Genomic DNA, 15,127 nt, shown 5'->3' with positions numbered 1-15,127 from the left:
GTGACGGCGCTCCGGAGGTTAGTGATGATATTGTCTCAGCAGGGCTCCGCCCGAGCTCCGCGGAAACACGATCTAGAGGAAAAACTATGGAGGTATGTGGTCGGGCAGCCGTGAGAAAGTCATCTCAAATCTGCCCTAAAAGCCCCATATATATAGGAGGAGGGAGGGGGACCTTGCCTTGGGGTCCAAGGGAACCCCAAGGGGTCGGCCGAGCCAGGGGGGAGGACTCTCCCCCCCCCCCAAACCGAGTCCTACTTGGTTTGGTGGGAATGAGTCCTTCCCCCTTCCCACTTCTTCCTCTTTTTTTTCTTCCTTTGATTTTTCTTCCTTGGCGCATAGGATTTGGTGGGCTGTCCCACCAGCCCACTAAGGGCTGGTGTGACCCCCACAAATACCTATGGGCTTCCCCGGAGTGGGTTGCCCCCCTCCGGTGAACTCCCGGAACCCATTCGTCATTCCCGGTACATTCCCGGCAACTCCGAAAACCTTCCGGTAATCAAATGAGGTCATCCTATATATCAATCTTTGTTTCCGGACCATTCCGGAAACCCTCGTGACGTCCGTGATCTCATCCGGGACTCCGAATAACATTCGGTAACCAACCATATAACTCAAATACGCATAAAACAACGTCGAACCTTAAGTGTGCAGACCCTGCGGGTTCGAGAACTATGTAGACATGACCCGAGAGACTCCTCGGTCAATATCCAATAGCGGGACCTGGATGCCCATATTGGATCCTACATATTCTACGAAGATCTTATCGTTTGAACCTCAGTGCCAAGGATTCGTATAATCCCGTATGTCATTCCCTTTGTCCTTCGGTATGTTACTTGCCCGAGATTAGATCGTCAGTATCCGCATACCTATTTCAATCTCGTTTACCGGCAAGTCTCTTTACTCGTTCCGTAATACAAGATCCCGCAACTTACAATAAGTTACATTGCTTGCAAGGCTTATGTGTGATGTTGTATTACCGAGTGGGCCCCGAGATACCTCTCCGTCACACGGAGTGACAAATCCCAGTCTTGATCCATACTAACTCAACTAACACCTTCGGAGATACCTGTAGAGCATCTTTATAGTCACCCAGTTACGTTGCGACGTTTGATACACACAAAGCATTCCTCCGGTGTCAGTGAGTTATATGATCTCATGGTCATAGGAATAAATACTTGACACGCAGAAAACAGTAGCAACAAAATGACACGATCAACATGCTACGTCTATTAGTTTGGGTCTAGTCCATCACGTGATTCTCCCAATGACGTGATCCAGTCATCAAGCAACAACACCTTGTTCATAATCAGAAGACACTGACTATCATCGATCAACTGGCTAGCCAACTAGAGGCATGCTAGGGACGGTGTTTTGTCTATGTATCCACACATGCAAATGAGTCTTCATTCAATACAATTATAGCATGGATAATAAACTATTATCTTGATACAGGAATTATAATAATAACTATACATTTATTATTGCCTCTAGGGCATAATTCCAACACCTTCGCGATGTGATTTTTTTCAATAACGAGATCTACAATTTTTTATGGATGAACTACATACTTGGTACTATATCTAAGGGTGGTGGAAGCTCCAAAACAAGATGTTCGAGGTATTATCATGGTGTGCATGACAACCATCGATGAGACTGCGATGCGGCGATTGTTTGGAGCGACCTGATGGCATCTTACAGTCTAGTATGTTCTCCATTTGCTGGCTAGTACTATCCGAGCAGGTCGATAGAGTGGTGGACTTGAGGTGAAAACCCATATTTTTTTCCTTATGGCTTGATTTGGAAGCGGCAACATTCGTGCCTGGTTACCATGTTGAAGGTATTGGTTCGAAGATCTACTTGAGAGTGATAACCCTTGATTTGACCAGCCAACATCGGTACCCGAGCGGCTATTTCTTTCACAAGGAGTTGCCTTGAAGCATTGCACTTTTTTCTGTCGTTGTGGTACATCTTGGGGATGCCATTGCAAGACCTTATCTTTGTGGGTGGACTCAAGTTTTTTAATTTACACTCCTTGTAGATTTGTTTGACATTTTTAATAATTAATAACATATGGTTGTATGCATCACTCGATGTAGAGGTCAAGGGTCTTTACAAATAATTTCTAAACCTTACCCAAAAACTAGATATGTAGGATTTCAGTATATATTATTTTAAAGAAAAACATGCACATGTAAATTTCCATAAACTATTATGACCATATGAATAAAATTTTATGAGGGTAAGTTTCAACTCAATATACGTGCATGCACCTGATTTTTATGATTTATTCAGAAAGCTAGAAACACATTTTTTTCTCTGCAACTTTTAGAATGGATTACACCGTACCATGCATCATTCAAATGGTCATATTATTTTATGGAAATTTACATGTGCATGGTTTTGTCAATGGAAACGCCCTCTAAAATGTAATTTTGACCCATATTAATTTTGTTATGTAAGGATACAAGTTAATATGGAAATTAAAGTATACCAAAACTAGGAAGAAATGATTAATGAAGAAAAGGATAAAGGGGCAAGAATCATTGTGCATCCGCTCCTCTTGATAAACACCAGTGTAGGAAGCATACATTGAGAGAAGGAAAACATCAACAGAGAATAAGTAATAGCAAGCCAGATTGATCATGTCACTTGTCAAGAACGACACACATATTCTCTATTTCGTTGCTCTTCTCTTGACGTGCACCACTTTTTTGTGTCGCCCTGCTATAGCAGTATTGGATATAGGTAATTTCCGAATATGTTTCTTGGACGAGTTTCCCGATAATCAACATGCCCAAATGAATATGGGTCATGTATTCCATATGTACTAATTTATATGTTGTGGTGCTTCCTTCCTTGTGTTTAGGTACCAAGGTTCCACTTGGAAAACTATGCTTTAGTTTTCCAGTGTGCGCGAGACCATCTGACTTTGTCATGCTTAACTGCAACATAAAGTGTGAACTGCTTGGCTATGGCGAGAACAAAGGCCACTGCGTTAAGAGCAATGGAGGATTGTACTGCTGCATCCCTTCCTAAAGTGAATGTCATGTTAAACCATAATGTTAGAAAATCATTCCATGTAATTGTTAGACTTATTACCAATTTATGTGGATCATACACAAAATTCAATAAAGTATACCAGTAGTTGCTTTCGAATACCAACTTTGGTGGACACTCAGTTGTTCTGATCATAAGAGCAACAAGGAAGCTAAAAATTGAAAGTACAAATAAACAAAAGAAATCTCAGGAGAGAACTAATAGAAATATATCGACAAGAAAATAGAAGATGAAAGTTTGTCATTAAAGGATGCTATTTAATACCAACTAATGGATGTACAACTTAAAAAAGTACACGTTCCAACCCTTGACTATCACAAAATCTAAGAATCAACACCCAAATTAGAAACAATTTAAGTTAAAAATCTTAATTGCCAAAAGCGATCAAGTTTCAACATGTCATGTCCTCGTACAAGTTTATGGTTAGTTTAAGATGTTTTGAACAAAAGGGCGCCTAGTTTGCCAACTACTGAGCTCATGTGAGGCAATATTTTTCTAAATATGTATTTCCTTGCATTTTGTAATTTTTTTGGTAGTATTTTTTAAACTTTTCCGGATTGATCACCATGCTAGTGTTAATTTTTATATTATCAGGATACTTTCATTCTTTTTGTCAAATAAGGGCCCGCATATTTATTTTTCTTGTATTTTTAAATAAGTTTAGCAAAAAGATTGAAACTTTCCCACACTAGTCAATATGGTAGTGTTTGGTGTACAAAAATTCTTTTCAATTATTCTAGACACTTCCTTTTTCTGTTCAAATTTGGACCAAAAACGTGGATGAATATGTATCTCTCTTGTATTTTTTAATATATTTGGCAAAGCGGTTTTGAAACTTCCCTGGATTAATCAACATGGTAGTTTTCTATGTACATATTTTTTACAAAGTTTTTCCAAGCACTTTCATTTTTTGGTAAAATTGACCAAAAAAGATATGAATATATACTTTGTCTGTATTCCTTATTCCATTTAAAAAAAGACTGAAACTTTCCCATAATGATAATTATAGTAGTGTTGATTTTTATGGAATTTTCGTGGATATTTATTTTTTGTGATGTGAGAGCTAACTAGGTTCCTGACTTATAAATGAACTGGTCAAAACCACTCCAACTCATAAAAATATGTTTTGAGGAGAGGACAAAGTTGAAACTTGACCATTTTTGATATTTCAAGGTCGTAGCTTGGACGGTTTAATTGTTCAAGGTTGATTCATATATATTTATGATAGTTTATAGTAGAAATATGGACTTCCACTAGTAAGGAAACCCCTTATGGGGTTTTACTCCTAGCAGCGTCCGGCCCTAGAACAACGCCGCAAGTAGTTTGCCTAGATACTTCACCATGAAAAGCGTGCATGCATGGCCAAACGCTCCACCAGCACAAACGTTCACGTTCCCGAGTTCACCATGAAACCGTGTGCAGCCGGATCCGGCCATTTCCATGTCACCATAGGAGTAGCAAGATGGTGAGTGATCGATTGAGAGGCTTTTCGCCATGCACGGCACGCACCGTCGTGTACAGTCCAGTCTAGTGCAGTCCAATCCAATCAACACTAAGAATGAGATTGGGATCGCTCATCAATCGGCCACTGATGCACCATTACTCGGAGTCGGTGTTTCTATTTGTTAGTTGGCATCCACATGTCGAGTCATCACTGGCTGGCTGCTGCTAGTTTTTTCAAAGATAACAGTCCACATATCTGGCTCGTTTGACTGACTTACTCCCTCCGTTCTAAAATATAAGACTTTTTAGAGATTTCACTAAAAGACTACATACGAAGCAAAATGAATGAATCTATATTTTAAAATATGTCTATGTACATCCGTATATAGTTTATAGTGCAATCTTTAAAAGGTCTTATATTTAGGAACGGAGTACTTGCCATGTCATTTCTCCCGCCCGCTCGTCGTGTGGTCACTGATAGTGGGCTCTACGCCACGTTGTTACGCCGTCTCATCATCATCTCGGTGGTACGCAGACGAGATTTGCACTGTGTTTGCACGCTTTACTTTTCCACAGGGCTCAACCATAGCGTCGCCGCAACTCAAGGCACCAAGAAACACAGGCATGCATGCATGGTCAAACGCTCCACCAGCACCCACGTTCACGCTCCCAAGTTCATACATCTCGCATCTGCCCTGGCTGGGTTTCCCTGTGTTGCGGCCTGTAGCTGCAGTCAACCATGGATAGAAGGTGCCGCTTGATTCAAGCGTATGTAACTTGACCGTGCCAGTCGCACTAATGGTGAGACGTTAAACTGGAGAAACAATCATCAGCCACTAGTAGAAAATGAGCCTTTCGACCGCAGCCCCAAATCACATTAGCCCCGGATCAAAATAAAATCGAGACCAATGCGAGACATTGGTCCCGGTTCGAGCTGTCAGGGCCTCGCGGGACAACAATTCCGATTCGGTTCGACGCATTAGTCCCGATTCGTGTTAAAAACCGAGACTAAAGATCCAGTGACTAACACGTGGCGTGCCGCGGAGCATTAGTCTCGGTTGGGGGCTGGAACCGGGACTAATGGATAGTCTTCTGTCTCGGTTTTGTCCATTAACCGGGATCAAGGAGATGCTTATATATACCTGCCAGCCTCTCCTCTATTTTTTGGCTGTGTGAGGTGTGCATGCCATGCTATTGCCACCCTTCTATGCATGCACATGAGGTGTTCGATGAAATGCCCGAGCCACACTTAAGCTTTCTCCTCTCCAAGCTCAACATCTCCAAGCTCCATTTTTCTCGAGATTTGTCTAGGTTTGACGGTGCATCAACTACACAAGTGTTCTAAAGGTTAGCTACTTCATCCTTTCATCTCTCACTGCTAGTTTAGCTCATTTCAATTGCTCTAGAAGTAGAGTGGTTTGTGGGTTTTAGTGTAGGAGTGTATGTGGGAGTTCTTTTGATTTAGATGCAAAATTTGAGCTTAAATTAACTTCTTAGTGTCTGCACATGTGTAGGGTGCCGTCCCGTGCCCGTCCTCACCGTTGTCGATCGCCCGCGCCGATCTCGTCGCTAGCACCACCGTGGTGAGCCTCGTTCTTATTTTCTTTTTAAAATAATTTTTTTCTTCCTTGTATGATTTAGATAGATACTTGTATAAATTACTTACTTTTATTATTTTTTGTTATTATATAGTGCGATGGTTTTGGTATCCGCCTCCGTCGGCTCTCATCCTGTCTATGATTCGGATTTGGTATATATTATCTTTTATAACTATTTGTTTTATTTAGTGTTTATGACAATTATAACGACCAACATGACATATATTTTTTAATCTAGGAGATATGTGAACCGGAAATTCCAACGGACATAGAAATTCTTGTTGAGAAGTTAAATTTGGTTGAAAAAGAAAACAATTACTTGAAGAAAAAATTGAAAATAATTGAGGAGAAGAATATGGAACTGGAGTTGCATGTTTCTGATGTCGTCGATGATCACAAGACGAAGATGGATGCAATGCGGTTGAAGATGGATGCAATGCGCTTGAAGATTAGGAATATTAGAAAAATGCCATTGATAAAGAGGCTTGGTATCATTATGTTGTTGGATCAATTGTTACCTTAGTTGCGATTTTGATCGCATTTGTTGTTGCATTTAAATGTTTTACATAGTTGTATGTTGTTTTATGGGAGAACTTTATGTATTTATTTTTGCAATAATAACATTTGATCACTACTGTACTTTGGTTTTAATATGATGATGAACTTGTATTAATTTGGTCATTTCTCTATTCATGATGTTCTGCAATGGTTTTTTGATATACTTAATTTCCTAATACAGATGAACCGTCAACGGATGTACGGTGACCGACACACTTCGTAGTACATTACGAACCGGGACTAATGCCCGAGCCACATTTAAGTTCACACAAAATGGTATCCTCGACCGAGGTTAGCAACCTTATCCTTTTCATATGTAATTGATACAAAAATATTGCATGTGTCCATGTACGGTGGTCATTTCACTATTCATGTATGGTGCAGATCGATGCACGGAAGCGATGGATGTATGGTGAACGACGCGGTTCCGGATTTGTTGCAGGCCTGCATACATTTAACGATGTGGCTGAGGCAAACAAAGTGAATAATTTTATGCCTTGTTCATGTGTTGACTGTCAAAATGTGAAGGGGTACTCTAGCTCGAAAACCATTCAAGGCCACGTGCTTCAGAGAGGTTTCATGCCCACATATGATTGTTGGACCATGCACGGAGAAAGAGGGGTTAGGATGGAAGACAATGAAGAAGAAGATGATGATGACAACTATCCTATGTTCACTGAAGCATGCGGTGATACTGCAATGGAAGAGAATGAAGAAGAAGGAGGTGAAGAACAACCGGCATCAGATGAGCCCGCTGATGGTCTTGGACGGGTCATTTATGATGCAAAGAGACAATGCGATACAGACAAGAAGAAGCTGAAGTTGGAGGCCATGCTAAATGATCATAAAAATTTGTTGTACCCAAATTGCAAAGATGGCAGCACAAACCTCGGTACCACACTGAAACTGTTGAAATGGAAGGCAGGAACTGGTTTATCTGACAAGAGATTTGAGAAGTTACTGAAAATATTGAAGCTGAAGCTTCCAAAGGATAACGAATTGCCCGAAACTACATACGAAGCAAAGAGGGCTATCTGCCCTCTTGGATTAGATGTGCAGAAGATACATGCATGCATTAATGACTGCATCCTGTATCGTGGTGAGAAGTGCGAGAATCTGGACAAATGCCCGGTATGCACTGCATGTCGGTACAAGATAAGACAAGATGACCCTGGTGATGTTGAGGGTGATGACGAGCCTCCCAGGAAGAAGGTTCCTGCTAAGGTTATGTGGTATGCTCCTATAATACCACGGTTGAAACGTCTGTTCAGAAACTATGAGCATGCCAAGTTGATGTGATGGCACAAAGATGAGCGTAAGAAATACGGGAAGTTGAGACACCTCGCAGATGGGTCGCAGTGGAGGAAAATCGAGAGGGAGTGGCCGGACTTTGCAGATGACACACGAAACTTATGGCTGGTCTAAGTACAGACGACATGAATCCTTTTGGGGAGCAGAGCTACAGTCACAGCACCTGTCCCGTGACTCTATGTATCTACAACCTTCCTCCTTGGTTGTGCATGAAGCGTAAGTTCATTATGATGCCAGTGCTCATCCAAGGACCGAAGCAACCCGGCAATGACATTGATGTGTACCTAAGGCCACTAGTTGATGAACTTTTGCAGTTGTGGGCCAAACCTGGTGTACGTGTGTGGGATGAGCACAAACAGCGGGAATTTGACCTATGAGCATTGTCGTTCATAACCATCAATGATTGGCCTGCTCTTAGAAACATTTCAGGACAGTCAAACAATGGATACAATGCATGCACACACTGTTTAGATAAGACTAAAGGTACATATTTGAAAAAATCTAAGAAGGTTGTCTACCTGGGGTGTCGTCAATTTCTTCCGACCAATCATCCTGTAAGAAAGTAAGGCAAGCATTTCAACGGTGAGGCAGATCACCGGAAGAAGCCTAACCTCCCCACTGGTGATAAGTTATTGGCTATGGTCAAGGATTTGGATCAAATAATAATGTTTGAAAAGGGTCCTGGCGGTCAATCTATTCCGAAAGACGACGTTACCGGACACGTGCCCATGTGGAAAAAGAAATCTTTTATTTTGGGAGCTACCCTATTGGAAACACCTAGAGGTCTGGTCTTCAATCCACGTGATGCATGTGACGAAGAATCTTTGCATGAACCTGCTAGGCTTCTTGGGCATGTATGGGAAGACAAAAGAAACACCAAAAGCACGGGAGGAGCAACGACTTATGAAAGACCCATACGACAAGAAGACTGATAAAGGGCGTCAATACTTAAGCAGTTACGCTCCTACCAAAGTAGAGAAGGAAATATTTTTTGAATGCCTGAGCAGTATGAAGGCCCCGCTGGTTTCTCGTCTAATATAAAGGGAATAATAAATATGGCAGAGAAAAAAATTCCAGAACCTGAAGTCTCATGATTGCCACGCGATTATGACGCAGTTGCTTCCGGTTGCATTGAGGGGCTTGTACCGAAAAATGTTCGATTACCCATTGTGAAGCTATGTGCATTCTTCAATGCAATATATCAGAAGGTAATCGATCGAGAACGTTTGGAAAGGCTACAGAAGGATGTGGTTCAATGTCTTGTCAGTTTTGAGTTGGTGTTCCCTCCGTCCTTCTTCAATATTATGACGCATCTCCTAGTTCACCTAGTCGACGAGATTTCCATTCTTGGTCCTGTATTTCTACACAATATGTTCCCCTTCGAGAGGTTCATGGGAGTATTAAAGAAATATGTTCATAACCATGGTAGGCCAGAAGGAAAAATCTCCAAGAGCTATGGAACAGAGGAGGTCATTGGGTTCTATGTAGACTTTCTTCCCAATCTTAAGACGATTGGTGTTCCTGAATCGTGACATGAGGGGAGACTAAGTGGAAAAGGCACGCTAGGAAAGAAAGCAGTGATATGTAGGGATGGGCATTCTTTAACTCAAGCACACTACATAGTTCTAAAAAGTTCCATCTTCGTGGCTTCGTATATGGAGGAACACAAGAATTTTGTACGCTCCGAGGTTCCGGGGAAGGCTGACTCTTGCATTGAAGAAAAACACATGGATACTTTTGGCAGTTGGTTGCGAGCACGTCTCATGAATGACAACACTGTTGGAAATCAACTCTACTTGTTGGCCGCGTAACCTTCTTCGAGTGTATTACATTTCCAAGGGTACAAGATAATCGGGAATACATTTTACACGACCGCCCAAGATAAAAAGAGCACCAACCAAAAAAGTGGTGTCCGCTATGATGCATCAAACGAGAATGGGAAAAAGGACACATACTATGGTTACATAGAGGAGATATGAGAACTTGACTATGGACCAACTTTTAAGGTCCCTTTGTTTCGTTGTAGTTGGATGATCATGAATGGAGAAGGAGTAAAGGTAGACCAGTTGTACGAAATGGCAATAGTTGATCTCAAGAATCTTGGTTACACAGACGAGCCATTCGTCCTAGCCAATGATGTGGCTCAGGTTTTCTACGTGAAATACATGTCCTCCAGTCCGAAAAAAGAAAAAAAATAAGCAAATGAATACATCAGACGATGAGCCAAAGCGTCACATAGTTCTTTCAGGAAAAAGAAACATCGTGGGAATCGAGGACAAGACAGACATGTTAGCAGATTATAAAAGTTTAATGAAATTCCGCCCTTCATAGTGAGAATTGACCCAAGCATCCAGTTAAATAATGAAGATGCTCCATGGTTACGTCTAAAGCGATCAAAGGCAAGGGATCGAAATATAAATCTATGTAATGTATTAAACTTTATGAGATGTGTACTAATGTATTAAACTTTGAAAGAGATTGTCCGTTTTGTACACGAAGTGCATCCAGTTTTTGTCATAACCCTCTCAACTTTGTAGCACATGCTATGTGGGTGAAATGATGATACCATGCGAAATTTCAACCTTTTCACAATTCATTTGTTGCGATTTTCAATTTGAGGGACAATTAGCTAAAAAAAGTAAATGCATGAAAAATACCAAATGAAGTCTGAAATTGTTAAAAATTGATGACGTGCCCTTGAATGGTGCATTTTGAACACACAAAAAGTCTTGAGTTCAAATAAGTTCAAAAAATGAAATCCCTTTGTAACACATGAGTTTTCATTCGAAAGCCTCATACTTTAAAAGAGATTGTCCGTTTTGTACACGAAGTGCATCCAATTTTTGTCGTAACCCTCTCAATTTTTTAACACATGCTATGTGGGTGAAATGATGATACCATGCCAACTTTCAACCTTTTCAGAGTTCATTTGTAGTGCTTTTCAATTTTAGTGTCAATTAGCTCAAAAAATTAAGTCAATGCATGAAAAATACCAAATGAAGTCTGAAACTGTGGAAAATTGATGGTGTCCCTTGTAATGGTGCATTTTGAACACACAAAAAGTCTGGAGTTCAAATAAGTTCAAAAAATGAAACAAAAAAATATCAACTCAAAAAAATTTCATAAAATCTTTAATAAAAAAAAAGAGTCAACTAAAAAGAATCAACTAAAACATTAACTAAAAAGAATGAACTAAAAATAATCAACTAAAATTATCAAAGTGTTTATTTGTTAAAACAAATCAAGTAAAACATTAACTAAAAAGAAACAAAAAAATATCAACTTAAAAGAATTTTCATAAAGTTTTTTGTTAAAATCTTTAATAGAAAACTAAAATAAAAGAGAAAAAACTTTAATAGCAAAGAATTAAAATATAAACTAGGACTAAAAATTGTTAAAGTAAAAAAAATGCCGCCTATTGGGCCATCACGGCATGCATACGACTATAAACCGTACACAAAAGTTGGGCTAGGATGCAGGCCCGTGGGCCGAGTAGGCCCAACAGGCACAGAAAGGAACGTTAGGCCCATAGGCCTGATTTAGAGAGGAGCTCGAGGTAGTTGTCGCGACGGGGCTTATAAACCACTGCCACCTCCCTTTGCTTGGCGAGGTGGGACTAAACTCCCACCACCCCGTGCCAGCGCGAGGAACAATAGTTTAGTTCCGGTTGGTGGCTCCAACCGGGACTAAAGACCCCCTTTAGTGCCGGTTGGAGCCACCAACCGGAACTAAAGGCCTCCGCTTCCCGGCTTTCGGCCTGCCGAAAAAGGAGATTTAGTCCCGATTGGTGGCTCCAACCGGGACTAAGAGGGGGGGGTCTTTAGTCCCGGTTGGAGCCCCAAACCGGGACTAAAGCTCCACCTTTATAAGCGGGAGTTGGAATTCTCTAATCCAAATCGCCGCCCGTTCGATCTTCTTCCTCCTCTCGCCTGCAGACTGCGTGCCACACGACCACCTCGACATCGCCAGGCTGCGCGTCGTTGCCGATGTCGTGCTGTCCTCCTCGCCGGTGCCGGACCTCCTCGCGTGCCCTCCTCCCCGTCGCCGAGCCCGCTCGTTTTTGTCGTTGGCCTCCTCTTCGCCCACGCGCAGTGAGCTCGCCAGTGCCGCTCCTCCCCGCTTGCGGCGTCCTCCTCCGTCTCCGGCATCATCCCTGCCGGTGAGCCTCTCTTCTCCGCCCGAAATGATATGAGAGTTAGATGATTGATATATAAAACTGATTGTAATTGTGATGATTTTGATGATTGATATATAATTGTGATTCAGATGAGATTTAGAAAGATGGACGTGATTGATAAAATGAATTTTGGTCCAAAAAATGAAAGGTTAGCATATAATCATAATCTTTCTTGTTGTGGAAAAATTGCTCTTTTATTAGAATATTTCTTGTTGTGGTCAAATTACTCCTATCATAAGGAGAAATAGAGAGATTAACACCAACGTTAAATAAAAGAAGCTCTGTTCATTTTGGTCATCCATGCATGAAAGAACCCGTGATTAAAAGTTGAGAAAACCCCAAGATTAACACCAATGGCAAGATTTTGGTCATTTTTGGTCATCAACAAGTACATTCATCACTTTATTTTTGTTCAATTGGATAATACATTCATCAAGAGCAAATACATTCATCTATATATGAAAAAAATTAGTTTCAGGTTGATTGCTTAGTCCGTCAGACTAAAGCCACAAGGACTAGAAATTCGTAGTTGCTTTATTCTCTTCCTCTACCCCAATAGAACGATAAAAATAAAACTAGCAAGTCAAAACAACACATTCAATATTTTATAATTATATTATTTTCAACTTCAATTCTTGTATTATTAATCCAAATATGAATGTTCATAAAATATCAAATAGTACGAATTTAAATAGTTGTAGAATTTATTCTCGACGTCGACGATGCCCGGCCCGCACCCTCGTCGTCGACTCAGTGGTGACCACCTGCTTGATAGGCGCCAGCATGTGCGGGAGTGGGCTCCGTTGGGCTAGCACTGGGAGGAGCTACCTTCTGGGGCGCGAAGCTTGGTGAGGAATCGGGCTCCCGTCGTCAACCCGGAGCTTCTTTGGTGGCGGTCGCTGATACGTCCCAAACGTATCTATAATTTCTGCTTGTTTCATGCTCTTTTGGGTGACATTGTTATATGTTTTGGTACACTTTTATATCATTTTACACATATTTGGACTAACCTACTAACACAATGACCCCAGTGCCGGTTTCTATCTGCTGATGTCTTTTTCTGCAAGGACTTTTACCCCAATTTACAGAGTCCCAAAAATAACGAGAAAATAATATAAAAATCAGCGTGACGGGAACTTCACGGGGACCAAAGATGGGCCAGAGGGGAGCGAGGGGCCGCCCAGGCGGACTCCCTGCGCGGCCTGTCCCCTGGCCGCGCCCATAGGTCGCCTGGGTGGGCCCCATCTCCTCTGACACCCTCCTTTGGTCTATATTTACCCCTCCGATAGGAAACCCTCGTATCATATCCAGAATCGCGAATATCTCCATCGTTCCGCCGCCGCAGCACTTCTGAGACCGGGAGCGCCAGAAGACCCCTTCTCGGCACCCTGTCGGAGGGAGGAATTACCTCCGGGAGCTTCTCCACCATCATGGACGCTTCCTGGACCTGCCGTGAGTAGTCCTCCTTGGACCATGAGTCCATGACCAGTAGCTATGTGATGTCTTCTCTCCAATCTTGTGCTTCAATGGTTAGTCCTTGTGAGCTTCCCTACATGATCAATGCATCTATGTAATTTTCTTGCTATTGCTATGCTTGGTTTGCTGGGATCCGATGGATTATGAGATTATGTTCAGATTGTGACGAGTTATATATTTGGTCATCCTTTTATATTATGTTCTTGGGTAATTCATGCATGTTCTCCGTTGCTATTTATTGCTTTGGCCGAGTAGTAGACTTTAACTCCAAGAGGGAGTGCTATGCATGATTGTGGGTTCATGCCCCATGATGTCTAGCTTGAGTGACACAAACATGAGACTAGGGGATGTGTTGTTGCCACCAGGGAGAAAACAACGGTCTTGTGATTGCGGTTGCAAGGATTGTTTACCTTACGCAAAGTTCGTTAATGCAGTTGTCCGTTGCTTTGAGTTTACACTTTGGGTGGGGCTCGCAACTTAATACCAGCGAGATGTTCTGGATAGATATCTCAAGGTGGATGATTAGTAAATAGATGTTGATGAATAAACGGTCTACTTGTCTTTGCGTACTACCCATTACTTTTGAGCCTCTAACTTTCAGGTTGCATAATTAGCATCGCGGTGCATTTATAATTCTGTCAATTGCTCAGCTGTAATTTGTTTACCCAGCATAGTTGTTTATCATCTTGTGGGAGAGAGACATCACTAGTGAACATCGAGGTACTCTGGTCCATATCACCATCATTGTTCACACCTCCACTATCTACTGCTTTTATTTACTTTTCCGTTACAATCACTATCACTATTCCCGCTTGTGTTTTGATCCTTTGCAAACTACAAGGCCGGAGAGATTGACAACCTCTCTGTACTCGTTGGGAGAAAAGTTATTTGTTGTGTGTGGAGGTTCACGTCTTCTTCTAGCACCAGAGCAGCGGGCACCTACTTGCTGAACCTTGGAGTCCTCCTGGTTCAATAAACCTTACAATCCCCGTGTAAGGGAAATCTGCTGCTGACTACATCTCCACCTTCCACTTGGGGTAACCAACAAGGGACGGGAAGTATATCCATCAACTCGTCATCAAGCAAATTTCTAGCACCGTTGCCAGGGACTCCAGTCTTCAAGATAGGGGAGTTGCACACCATCTTTTACCTTTGCTTTTAGTCTTGTTAGTTTGCTTTCTAGTTTTTACTTTAGAGTCTTATACCAAAAACCATAAAAAAATAGTTGCTTTGTTTAGTCAGTATGTCTAAGTCCTTTGCATGTGGTGTTGCACCCGAAGGAGAGATTCTCACCTTCAAACAAAGGGTTGGAGAAAGTTTAAAGATGCTTGGTATAGAATTAAAGATTCTCAAGATAGAGCCACCAAGAAGCAATCCACCACTATTTTGCTTAGAAATTTTTATGTTGTATTACTTCTTGGAATAGGTTTGTTCTAGACATAGCAGTAGGTGGGAATTTCTTGGAAGCTCCCGTTTGGGAGGCTCTTAATGTTATGGAAAATCTTGT

At 41.6% G+C, this 15,127-nt stretch overlaps 1 long non-coding RNA gene across 1 annotated transcript; it reads left to right on the top strand.

Moving 5' to 3' along the window:
* The first annotated feature begins 2,574 nt into the window (after positions 1–2,574).
* On the top strand, positions 2,575–3,156 carry LOC123451063. The gene is made up of 2 exons (XR_006632090.1): positions 2,575–2,745; positions 2,867–3,156. It is a non-coding gene; the product is annotated as an uncharacterized LOC123451063 (long non-coding RNA).
* Positions 3,157–15,127: the final 11,971 nt, after the last annotated feature.

Source organism: Hordeum vulgare, chromosome 4H (genome assembly GCF_904849725.1).
Source record: "Hordeum vulgare subsp. vulgare chromosome 4H, MorexV3_pseudomolecules_assembly, whole genome shotgun sequence".
In the NCBI taxonomy this organism is placed as follows: domain Eukaryota; kingdom Viridiplantae; phylum Streptophyta; class Magnoliopsida; order Poales; family Poaceae; genus Hordeum; species Hordeum vulgare.
This window is presented reverse-complemented; position numbering and strand designations above follow the sequence as displayed.